The sequence below is a fragment of the Amblyomma maculatum genome, chromosome 4 (assembly GCF_055883805.1).
Source record: "Amblyomma maculatum isolate TAMU_Amacu chromosome 4, ASM5588380v1, whole genome shotgun sequence".
NCBI classification, from domain to species: domain Eukaryota; kingdom Metazoa; phylum Arthropoda; class Arachnida; order Ixodida; family Ixodidae; genus Amblyomma; species Amblyomma maculatum.
The window spans coordinates 18,627,076-18,639,669 of record NC_139347.1 but is presented as its reverse complement, the minus strand read 5'-3'; the positions used below and the strand labels follow the sequence as shown (position 1 = coordinate 18,639,669).

The 12,594-nt window shown below is 46.6% G+C and overlaps 1 long non-coding RNA gene across 1 annotated transcript; it reads left to right on the top strand.

The window, feature by feature from the left end:
- Positions 1-8,320: 8,320 nt before the first annotated feature.
- Positions 8,321-11,179, top strand: LOC146190356 (uncharacterized). The gene is made up of 3 exons (XR_014706313.1): positions 8,321-8,463; positions 10,766-10,930; positions 10,992-11,179. It is a non-coding gene; the product is annotated as an uncharacterized LOC146190356 (long non-coding RNA).
- The last annotated feature ends 1,415 nt before the right edge of the window (positions 11,180-12,594 follow it).

Here is a 12,594-nt window from a genome sequence, read left to right as displayed (position 1 = left end):
AGAAGTGAATGGTTATTGCTGCACCACTGCCAGTATTTCTTTCTATCTTTTTGGATCCGATGTTGTCACGAGGCCAGTGTTATTGCTTTCGCATTATTTCGGTGTGTTAGTCCTTCGCGATTGTACTCTTTACTGTGCATTTACTGCTTTACTGCGCTCCCGTACACAGTTCGTATGAGTTCGCTACATTGTAATGTCATACATAGACCGGAGAATATAGATTGGATCGTGTCACCCTGGCTGACATGGCTTTATATATTCATAATTTTTTTCACATCTCCTAATCCCCCTCCTACCTCCTCTCTCTCTCTCACTTTCTCTTTCCTCACAATGTAAGACGGTGCAGCATTCGCCTTGAGTGAGACAGTTACTGCGGACTTTCTGCCATAAGATATATTCACCCCCGCTGCTATCAAACAGTGCTGAAGAACGAGAACAAGATCCCCTCGGAGTGAGAGTGGTCAGAGCCTTCGGCTTTTGAGCCCCAGGATACGACGGCTAAGTTTCGATAGAGGCGAAATGCATGGCACCCGTGTACTGAACTACCTCAGAACACGCGACTTTCAATCATTCCTGCACTAAAGCGCTTCTCGCGGCCGTATCAGTTACTTTTGGGCATTAAAACCCCCCTTTTACATACCACACCAGGACACGAAAAAGGAAGACAATCGTTATAAATTTATTTTCCACTGATTGCGCTGTTGAGTCCTGCCGTGGACTACAAAAAAGCCTGTAATGAAGTGTTAGGATCCTTTCTTCTCCCGCTACTTCGACACGACATGCAATCCTGACATACTCTGAACAATTATCGGCGAAAATGCACTATATTCATCTGAAAGTAGCATGCTTGCCTCTTTGATCTTGTTGGAAGCTCTCATGATATCGCCTCGGTGTGCCTTGTCTGCAGACACGCTCGAAATGGACACGAACTCTTTGAGAGATTGCAGCATCACCTCTTTGGCATTATCTATCACACTGCAAAAACGAAACAGAAATGATGCAAAGGCAGATTAAAATAATATACACCATCTATCAATGAAAGAGAGAAACAGAATGATGTACGGCTTCAGAGACTCCCCAAAAAATCTCTGCAGTGCTGAAAAAGTTGTACCGTTGAGCCCGCATGAATCGAGGGAGACGTGAAGCATGAGTGTTAAACAGCGCATGAGTAAAGGATGTTACTTGGATAACTGTACTCACTCTTTCTTTATTAAAGCACTTCGTTGCTTTCTGTCAGTAATGAAGTAAACAACACAGATTGAAGTTAAAACACCTTCTCGCACGCCGTTTTAAATTTTTAATTCATTGAAGAGTTCAAAATTTTCACTGCACGCTTTGCTGACTTATCGGCTAATTACTTTTTATTCCAAGGTTCCTGGTGTCATGAATCCGCTAACTCGATCGAGGTTGTGGTGGCTATATTAGCCAGAGAAAGAACAAGGCTCGCGGTACACCGCCAGATATTAACATGTAGAAGCTGAACCTTGGATAAATAATTGAGAAACAAACGGCCACTATTCGTGGAACAGCGGTTTATCCTTATTCTGCTTTTCCAACTGTCGTGCAAGAAGCTGGAAACATTTTTCTCTGCTAGCATCTCCGCCTTTTGTCTCGATAAACGTTCTAGGTACGCGAGATGCATATTTCCCGCGAATTGAAATGCTGTAACCAGAAGTGCCAACTCTGCTTTTGGGAAGGGCACAATTATGCCACATCGGAGAAAGCTTGGTGGCGCATACGATAGATGGCGCTCTTATTTGACGTAACAATTAACATAGTCACTCTAGCCGAGGCCCTGGGGTTTAGAGGTAACAAAGGAAGCGTAAACGAATCGGCGCTAGAGGTAAGCAAGAGGCGCTTGGAGGATTGGTGGATAAATAACAGGGAAGGGAAGCATGTAAGTTAAACCAAAATTAAACACGGGTATTTAAAGATAACCCGGGACTAAAAGGAAAGTCGTTAAAGTTGACGGGTTATCAAGTTAAAAACATAAGGATTGAACATGGTGATGACTAATCACAATTCCCCATTTCAAAGCGGGCACTCTTAGCATCCATCCATCCATCCGTACATCCATCCATCCATCCATCCATCCATCCATCCATCCATCCATCCATCCATCCATCCATCCATCCATCCATCCATCCATCCATCCATCCATCCATCCATCCATCCATCCATCCGTCCATCCGTCCGTCCATCCATCCATCCATCCATCCATCCATCCATCCATCCATCCATCCATCCATCCATCCATCCATCCATCCATCCATCCATCCATCCATCCATCCATCCATCCATCCGTCCATCCATCCATCCGTCCATCCGTCCGTCCGTCCGTCCGTCCGTCTTTAACAGGCACATGAACAATAATGAGGCATGACAATAATAATAACAATATTAATCTTATTTCCTCGGTCAAAATATCGGAGGAGCTGTGTTGGTAAAAGTTTGCAGGCAGTTTAGCAAGAAACCCTGTGGTCATTCAGGCTTCGCGAAGTGTCCTGTCTCAAATGTTATTCTAAGTGCAGCAAAATAACTAAGACCTTGTTCTAAAAAGGCTAGAAAGACCAATATTGAACGCTCAAAGCCATCTGCTCGTGTCCTTGTTGCGGACGAGCCCAAAATTCCTGCGTTCTTCCGACAGCCCGTCTTTCGATGTGAATTCACTGTGTCCTTTTGTTTCGTTTCTTCTCATGCCAAAAAAGAAAAAAAAATTACCGACGATTACGTTACTTCCTAATGCGAAATTTGAGCGCAGCAAATAAGCTGTTTCACCTTTTCGATAGATTGAGGCAAAGAAATCGAGCAACACATGTATGCGCTATCACAGAATATATTTTTTTCACACGTATTCCTTTAACAAAGACTCCACTAACAGTTCTTGACAGTCATGAAGGAAGCTTTGTGGTCGGAGAAATAGACTGATATATGTTCGACTTGGTGCACCAATGCTTGATTCTCAAAGACGAGATTTATACAAGTGCCTCGCGAGGTTGTCACAGCCGTGGGACGCATTACGAGCGAGAGGAACGGGATACGAAGAGACGTCCGTGTGCTGTGCGATGTCAGCGCACGTTAAAGATTCCCAGGTGGTCGAAATTACTCCGTAGCCCTCCACTACGACTCCTCTTTCTCTCTTTCCACTTTCATTCTCGCCTTCCTCCCTTCCCTTACGGCTTGGTTGCGGTGTCCACAGAAAACAAGTAGTTACCGCGCCTTTCCCTTCCTATAAAAAATAAATCAGTTTTTCTACGCGGTCATGCCCCGCTAGGGTGGTACGGTGGTAAGACGCCCGACTACTGTCCGGAATACCCGGGTTCGAACCCGACCTCGGCGGCTGCGTTTCGATGGAGGCGAAACGAAGAGGCGTCCGTGTGCTGTGCGATGTCAGCGCACGCTAGAGATTCCCAAGTGGTCGAAATTGCTCCGTAGCCCTCCACTACGGCTCCTCTTTCTCTCTTTACACTTTAACTCGCACCTTCCTCCCTTCCCTTACGGCGCGGTTCAGGTGTCCACAAACTCGTGTGACAGATACTGCGCCTTTCCCTTCCTGTGAACCAATTATTATTATTATGTACGCGGTCACGTTGTCTTGACTCGCTAGCGGCGGCAGCGGTATCAGACGCTGCTAGCGCTTCCTCCGGTGACCCCTCCCCCCCCCCCCCCCCAAACCCCGTTCCTTTCCTTGTGTTCTCCGGCTGCTCCGCGCTTCCTGCGAAGCTTCGGTTGCCAAGCGCCGGCTCGAACTGGGGGGATGAAAGTGGGGAGGCGCTGGTTACGAGGCCGACGCCGACGCCGACGTGAAACCCAGGAACGAGCGCCAAAGAGCTGCGCTCTAAAATTTCTACAATAAATGTCGAAAGCTAAGCCCCAGGAGGTGAAACAATGCATTGTGAAACGGGAGCGAGTACGGTGAACGAGGGTGCCTGAATTTGTTTTTTTTTTTCCATCCCCGTTCCACTGCATCATTTCGCTGGCGCTGACGGAAAGCACCCTGGCATGGCGCGGAATGAGGCAGGGGCAGTGTATAAACTCTCGGAGTCTGACAGCTGGGAAAAATTTAATCAGCCGTAGGCATAGCCAGGAACCGCAGCAGAGGCATGCATACTGCTGACGATGTTCTTTCCCCAATCTCAGCTTCTAGCTGAGTGCAATAGCGTTCTAAGACAAAACTGCGTGATTCCCGCCCTATATCCGTCTTCTTTTCTTCATTCGTGGATTGAAACTTTCCTAATTTGGACAAATGAACACAATTCTGCTTCTTATAATTTTCTGAAACTCCCCGAAACACGAACGAAAATGTCCTTTTAGCCATACTTTGCACTTCAGAATGGAACGTCATAAAGAAATCAAACTACCAGCTCCAAGAGATTCAAGAGGCTTGTAGATCACTAACTCATGCTCAAAAACAATATGGACGCATCTGCAGCAATTAATTATTGATGCTGAATTTTGTTGCTGATATAGTTATGCGTGCGTGTCCTCGCTTGATTTTGTTGTTTCTTGGTGTTAAGAAATCAAAATAATTTGATTATTTTATTTATGAACTAACCGGTGCTATCTCAGTCAACCAGTGAGATTTATTATAATTCCTAAAAGCAAAGTACTGCAGCAACAAAGTTTTCAGTTTTCATTGCTCGAACATTATCGAATTATTGTAGGCTGGAGATAAAGTATATATGCACAAGTTCATTCCTTTGGAAAACTGCTTAATTCGTCACTTGCCTCCCGCTGTCAACTAAAAGCGAACCACTCTATCCTACCAACACAGTATAAAATGCACTGTCACAAGCAGAGCCCATCCCTTAAGCAACATTATTGTATAACAACTGAGCATTAGCCTGCTGAGCTGCAGCCGCAATAATCACGGATCGTCTCAAAACAAGAAAGCGGCTGCTGATGACGCCAGAAGAGCACTATATTGGCAAACGAGGAAATCTTCACAACTTCGTCCATGAGTCCACCTTGGGAAACGGACAGAAGCCACATGGAACCATGCATCTTCGGACTGTAAGCATTGCCACCTATACTCGGGGACAACTTTCTGTGGCAATGGAGCCAAAGCTACGAGGGCGGGGCTTTTCTAACTGTATTACTACGCCATGTAGTTCCAAGTACCTGGCTTCGGCTGCGGTTTCGGCAACGCGCACGACGTACGCTGTCAAAAGCAGACGAGCGATACGAACGCGCGCAGAAATAGGCGGAGAAAAGCAGCCGACGCATCCCACCCGGCCCCGCCTACGCTCTTGCGCTTTACGAGATTGTCGACAGGCCGCGCAGCAATCGACATGAACACTGTCTATTAAACTCCCACTGTACTGGCTAGTCCTGTAGTTTAAGCCTGATACAAAAATAAGCTTAATAGTTCCGTAATGGTTTAACATTCCAGAGCATCCACTGCGAAATTTCTGGAGGCACTATATGCTTGTGCGGAGTGAGCTGGTGCGTTTCGGCTCCGTAGCTTCCACCACATTGCCACAGAAAGTTGTCCCCGAGTATAGATAAGAATGCCAGGCCTGTACCTGAAGTTCGATGACGATGAAGAAATGTAACCAGGAAAAACAGCCACATCTAGGGAACGACGTTATGGCCTAGTGACCTATAGGACCTAGTTTGCCAGTATCTTCTTGCTGTGGTTTCGCGCTCGTACGCTTTTATTCAGTGCATTGTTTTACACTTGAAAACTTTGTGCGCGAAATTGTGCATCTTGTTATCATGGAAGGACGAAGGTCAAGCGCGTCTGTTTGAATCGCCTGCTTGGATACTTCGGTCCGCATTTCCTTACAGAAAGCGACGAAGCAACGGAGCGGTCGGACTTTAGGCCTAATCACGCAGACGGCAGACGAACGTAGAGCTGTGTGCGAGTGAGTGGTTACGAAAGCGAAGAAACGAAGAAAAATATTAGCTCTGGTGCATTTCCCACCTCTTCGCCGCGGACGAAAGCACGTCACTTTTCCGGCAAGTAGCATCCGTACAGTAAACGTGTATACGGTAGCGAACAGAAACGACCTGCCTCCACCAACGTGTACCCTCCGCCCTAGCGTCGACCACGTTATATACTGTGATACTCGAAGTCGTATATCCACGAAAACTGATGTGTGGATTGCGTTGGATATATTTCCTATTAGCATGCATTTGCATTGTGTAGTGCTTGAGGATTCGAAACCACCCTGGGATATTCTTCAACAATGCGAGGAAATACATAAGCTGCCGCCGCGTTGACCCGCCGTGTGCTGCGCTGGGGTATGCGGAACCCGTGAGTACATTTTCTTTCCCCTCTGTGGCAAACTTTCAATAATTACTCGCTGCGATAATTCAAAAGAGTATATTTGCTTACATTTATTCGTTTTTCGTCCAAGTGACGCTAATGTTGAGCAGTCATCAGATTTGTTTGCAATATAGTTTGCAGGCACTGATCTTTAATCTTTTTTTCTTGCGTTCTCCACATCTCTCGCAGTATAGGGAGCTTGCATGAAGCGATGCATGTCGGATAACCCGCCACGATGATGTCGCTCAGACGACGGGCAACGCAGCCAGGCTGAAATGAGAAAGTGCATTGTTTTTTTCGACGGTCAAGCTACGCGACAAGGACTGACTGCATTATGCGTCTGGACCTGGCCGCCCGTCGACATGCCGACATCCATGATTTCTAGTTCTAGCAAGTAGTTTGATACTTGTCCGGATTGGCGTCGATCTCGCGTGTGTTGGCCCATGCGAGCCATTCGCATCGGCGTCGCTAGAGGAATCACTTGCCTTCTCGCCCTCGTGCAGACATATTTTTGGAATTGTGAAGAACCCGCAGTCGGCCTGTCCAATCGCGCCAAGCATCGTCTGCGCGCCCTACGCGACCATGCAGACGAGGCTGTGTGGCAGTGCCGTGCTGCGTCGTCTGCTGCCAACGGCAGCATCATGGCGGATTACCCGGCATGCATCACTTTATAAAAGCTCTCTGAAACGACACGCACAGTGACAATAACAAAAACGCTCTTATGATTTAGTGTTTTAATTTGAAACAGCAGTTCAGTCCTTATATTGGCCCAGCAAATTTATTCAACATGCCTGCTAATGGCACTTCAACTTCTCATGTATGCATAGTTGCAAAACTTTGGGTGTAAGCGTGGTTTTTGCCAATTAACTAAATGCAGCAAAGCATCACTAATTCTATCAGTTATGTGTCATGTCGCTGTGTTGTGTTTGAAATAGAAGCCAGCTAAAGTCCAGATACGTAGAGTTCGTGATTGTATTAATAGACAGGTTTGCTCCACTCAAGTGCATAACAGCACAGGCGGCGTAGATGGTGAAGAGCACGGTTGCATGCGCACGCAGGGCAATTAATTTCGGCAGCCGTTTAAGCAAGAGCTCGACATTCTTGAAAGCCAGCACCATACAAATTGCACATATAGCTGTATGATTACAATATGTTCGTGTGCTCTTGTGCGCCCAAAAACGAGCTTGCTTATTTACATTGAGATAGCCTCATTGCGTATGCATGAATTTGACTAGTATAAAAAAAAAACGAAAACCGCAATTCTGGGTAAAATAATCAAATAAAGAGCACAAAAACTTTGCGCTACAAATGTGTTTGCTGTGCAATTAAAAATCGCAATGCATATTTTTTTTTATCTCAACAAACTTATCAAGAGCAAAAGTGCGTTTGATTTTTTAGAAATGTTTTAGTGAGACGAACTTCTGCAATCCTCTGAGAAATTCGAAGGGTTACTACATGACCCGGAATTTTTTTGCGCCTAAGTTATTAAGTAAAACTACTATAGCCGGTCCGACAAAGATCCACGAAATTTTTCCTACAATGTATAATGGGGTCGAGCGCAAACTCCAGTATGTTTGGCATGGAATGACAAGAAAGAGTGCTGTGAAAAGCTTTCACTCGAAGTACTGATGACAGAAGCGAAAACGTGTCCCCCAAGACAATGCCCGCAAGCGGACCAGAACGGCACGCACACAGAAATCTCCCCCGTTCAAGAAGCATCTTGACGTCGCTTCAGTGGGAACATTTTGCGCCGGGCCGGACGTCGGCCAAACGCAGACGGACGCAAAACAAAACGTCAGACAGCTCGAAAAGCGGCGGCGAAGTGCTTCGTCATAGCTTCGGCCTGTACACGTGATCAACAAGTGCACAGTCGATCGGACACGGAAGTGATAGCGGCCTCGAGAAATTAACCAATCATCGCGATTACGAACAATCCAGAATATTTTGTCAGTGACTGCGCATGAAGGCTTCCGGGTTTCGTGACGGACGCGCTCGCTAGCAGCCATATATCGTCTTCATCGCTGGTGTTGCTTCACGCGCCAGATTCGTTATTGCGTTATTGGACACTGTGCTCCTTGTGGCTGTCTGGACGCTGGCGGCTGGTTGCGTCGTCTTCAGTTATTGCCACGGAAGGCTGTAGAGGCGACCGAAGAACGGGGATAACTTCGAGCTAGGCCTTCGCAATTTCGACGGTGAGTGGTGGGTTGGGCCTCGCGGCGAGGTCGACTTGTGTCTGTGATGCCATGCTCTTGCTGCAAACATTGGATTAATGACATTTCTGCTATCAAAACTGTAACATGAAATTGGCTCAATGCTTGTAAGTAGTTTCATGGACAGACGCGATCGTGTCTTTTTTTTTTTTTTTTCGGGACGGAAGCACGGCGGGAAAGAGGAATCAGGGCATCCGCTGGTTTAGATGACACCATAGGTAGGGCAGGTGCAGGCATTGAGTCGGCGAGGAATTGTTTCCACTTGCCTCGTATTTTTCCAGACGACGTTCCTGAGCAAGAAGCATTCCCGCCTCGCTCCTGGACAGAAGAGCGTGCCGCCATTTGTCGCATGCTCTACGGCCCTTCGGCTTTTCGGGAACAGATATTGTGGCTGGGCTTGTGTGCCCTCTTATCGGAACAGCGTAGAAGAAACTGTTCTCTCTTCGCGCGCGTGCGCGAACTCTAGCAGTGTTCCACCCTCGCAGTGGCAGTGCCACTGCCACTGCAACTGCAGCCACGGCTGCAGTTGATTTCGTTCACTCAAACCATGGTTGAGAGCAGGGTGGAATAATATAGCGATTCGAAAATTTATTCCATTCCCTCGGCGATGACGTCAAAATTTCGTATGAGGTGATGACTACGTGAACTTACTTCTGTCGTCCTGTGACGTTTTGCAACACAACCTTATTATGCAGATTCACATTTTAACCAGCCAACGACAGCCAATGAGGACGTTGGAATAGTATTAGACTGAAGCCAGATATGAAGCCAGATTAAAAAAAAAATGGCTGTGCGGGAAGGATTGATGTGATACCTGTTGCTCATGCGCGTTTTCTAGTTTTCATTTCATTTTCATTTCGTTTATTTCACGTACTGAAAGCACATGAGGGGGCGAGAGAAAAAAGCTGCCTTGTCGACAGCTTGACAAGCTCGCGCCCCATAATACATAAGGGCAAGGGCAGACAGTAAAAGCGTTCCGTGAAACAAACTAAAAAATAAAAACACAGGTGTTGTGAAAAACACAGCTACAAATAGAAATAATACAGGTTAATAGCAATTACATGCAAATTTTACACAGCGAAGAAGCAGCTACATCCTGTACTGAAGTGTTGCAAAGAAAAAAAATACAGAGCATTTATACACAGAGCATATAGAATAAAAATTTACATATAGCAGGATGAAAACATGACAATTCAAATCAACTATCCGACACGTTAATATTTCTGATATAATCATGCATTGTTACATTTGAAGCAACGCTGTTCAGAATCTGGGAATAATGTTTGACAGCATTTGCATTCCGTAGTTTGTCCTTGATGAAGGCACTTCCCATTCTTCTTTGTGCCGCGTATGGTATGGTTGACAGTTTTTGCTTATGTTAGCCAACTGTGATAAGAAGTTATTTTGCTTTTTGTTTTTAATAAGTGCTTTACACAAACATAAATCATAATAGTGTTCCATATTTACCACGTTCATTTGTTGTAACAGTGTATCAGAGATTTAGCAGAGGTTTTCTGCCTTGCTGCCACGTGTTCTCGGAGCTTCAGTATTGTCTCGTTAATTCTACTCGCTTGCGTCTTGTTTACAGCTCCGCCTTTGATGTCAAGGATACGTAGCCTATGACACTATCGTACTGCACACGACACCGGGACCTGCTGTTTGTATGCACCCCTGAAGTGCTGCAAAGCTGCTGTCATATTTGCCATCCTCCAGATGCCTCTCGGAGCCATCGCGATTTTGACCAAGAAAACAGTGCAGACAGCATCCTTTATTGATAGCGATGAGTCAACTGACACGTGATACGAGCATGCATGGACAAGATGTCAAGTTTATGACATCATATATACATCTCATAAAACATGTTTTGACAAAGTGTAGATGTTGGAATAGCACCGGAGACGTCGAAATAGCATCAGACGGTGGAAAACGCAGAAGAAGCTTATAATGGAACAATGGTCGAAACTTGCAACCCTTTCGAATTCCGCACGCAAGGGGCCTTGAAGGACCCTAAGACGGTCCTTGCAGTCATATTCTAATTCAAGAAATATATAGAGGTGCTCTTTGAGTATTTGAGTGAAATATAAAAGGTTTTCGTGGAACCTATAATTTGTAAAAACATTTGAAAGGCGCTCTTGGCGACCGCTCGCAACCGTTTATGGCGGCGACAGCAAACCTCTGCGTGCTGCTATTATGCCTCCTACGACATCACTGCCGCTGACAGGTGTGCACCTGTTATGTTTCTACAATGTGTAAGACTTAGATGCTTATTTATATTTTGCCGCAGGTCTTCTTCATATATCCACGCCATTAATGGAATTTTAGCTTCCGTGTTCCGTGCGACCAGCCGTCTTCGATACCACATGCGTTCCAGTTGCACACCGTGCAGAATATTTGTCCTGCTACGACATACCTCCAGAGTGCCTCAGCACCTCGGTTTGACGCTCCCAGAGTAAGCCCTGCGATTCTATTCGCTTGCCCTTCTGGCTACAGCTCTGCCTTTGCTATCACAGATGCGTGGGCTTCAGTTCTGCCGTACTGCCCATGACACCTGGACCTGCCGTTGGCACTCACATCTGATGCGTTGGCAAGCTTCTGTCACATTTGCCATTCTCCAGGCGCGCCCGGAACTCATCGCAGTTTCTACCATGCGAAGTGTGCAGCTGAAATTATCTTCAAGCCAGACCCTCCAAATTAAATATTAGTCAGGTGTGTGCTTAACCCTCGGTTGCCAGTAGTCTTTATTTCTGCACTGTTGCATGTGTCCTGTCAGGCACCGTCATGCCCACACGAACAAAAAGGAGGTGTGCATCTTGCTTTTTTTTTCCACGTTATCTGACTCTTTCACCGTTCGCTGCAGTAACCGGGTTAGTGTGTTGGATGTTTCAAAACTGCGTGCACTCTCTGGTGCTTTGCCTGCAGGTTTCCTTTCTCTACTAGAGCCAGTGCTGTCGGCAGGGGCTACTACTAGATGCCACACCTTCGGCCAGGCGGCACAGCCATGCTTCCTGCAGCATATTGACGTTCTGCTGCTGTCGTCAAAATTTCTAAACTCCAGATGCTGCCAGTGTAAGCATCTCGAGTTTCATGCACCTATCACTGTTACAACCCCATTTCTATCTTTGCAGATCAGCAAACTGGGCTTCTCCATACTACCGACATTCTTGGGGCTTGCCCCCATGCGTGACTTCAGCCTGGGGACCATTGGCGTGGAAGATTATCTGCCCTGCATTCAAGGCACCTGCGCTGTCAACTACATTGATCTTGCATATTTCCACATCTATTTCATGACTTGTGTTAGTGGCGTGGTTTAGTCGGCATCGGTATTACTCCCTCGTGGGACGACAGTTGTGTGAATGTGAATGTGTGCATGGTGGATGCCCATGTAGTTATTCCACCAATGACAAATTGGTGCAGCTGCCAGACAGACATTTTGCCCTATATGAAAGTGAGCAGAGTGGGAAGGCACAACAGCACTTATCGTCTTTAGGACTAGCCGCCCCCACAAGGCATTCTGTCTGAGTTGTTTGAGTTCGCTCCGCAACTGAGCCCTATCCCTGACGGAATGCCACTCACAACGGCCACCCATGCTTGTGATCTGCCAGACACTGCAGGTTCACCCCCCCCCCCCCCCCCATGTATACTCACTACATACTCCAAAATGCTTCCATGGCGGCCCCTTCGAGGATGCCGCAGACTGTCACGATCACTAGACCGCGTGACCACCGACTCGTGGCATTACCACCACGAGTTGCAACATGTGTATTTCGCTTTTGAAGAAGACCTACATTGAGAACCATGAGTCGACTCTCGTGACCTGGCCGGAATTTTTCGCCAGCTTCTGCATGACTATGCTAACTTCGAGCGGAAAGAAACGACTGAGTAGGCGGTTCAGTGTCGGATACAGAGGTTCAGGGAGAGCGCATAAATGTTGATTAAGGACGTGAGCTGACTTTTTCCATGCGCCAAAAGGGTGTTTCTTAATGCACGGAGTAAAGGAGCAGCTGTTTGCTGGTCTCGCTCGCAGTCTATCCGAAACAGTGGATGAATTTGTCCGCGAAATTACCACCATGAAACAGGCACTACTGCAACGAGCCGTCCAGTATGCTCGCACGC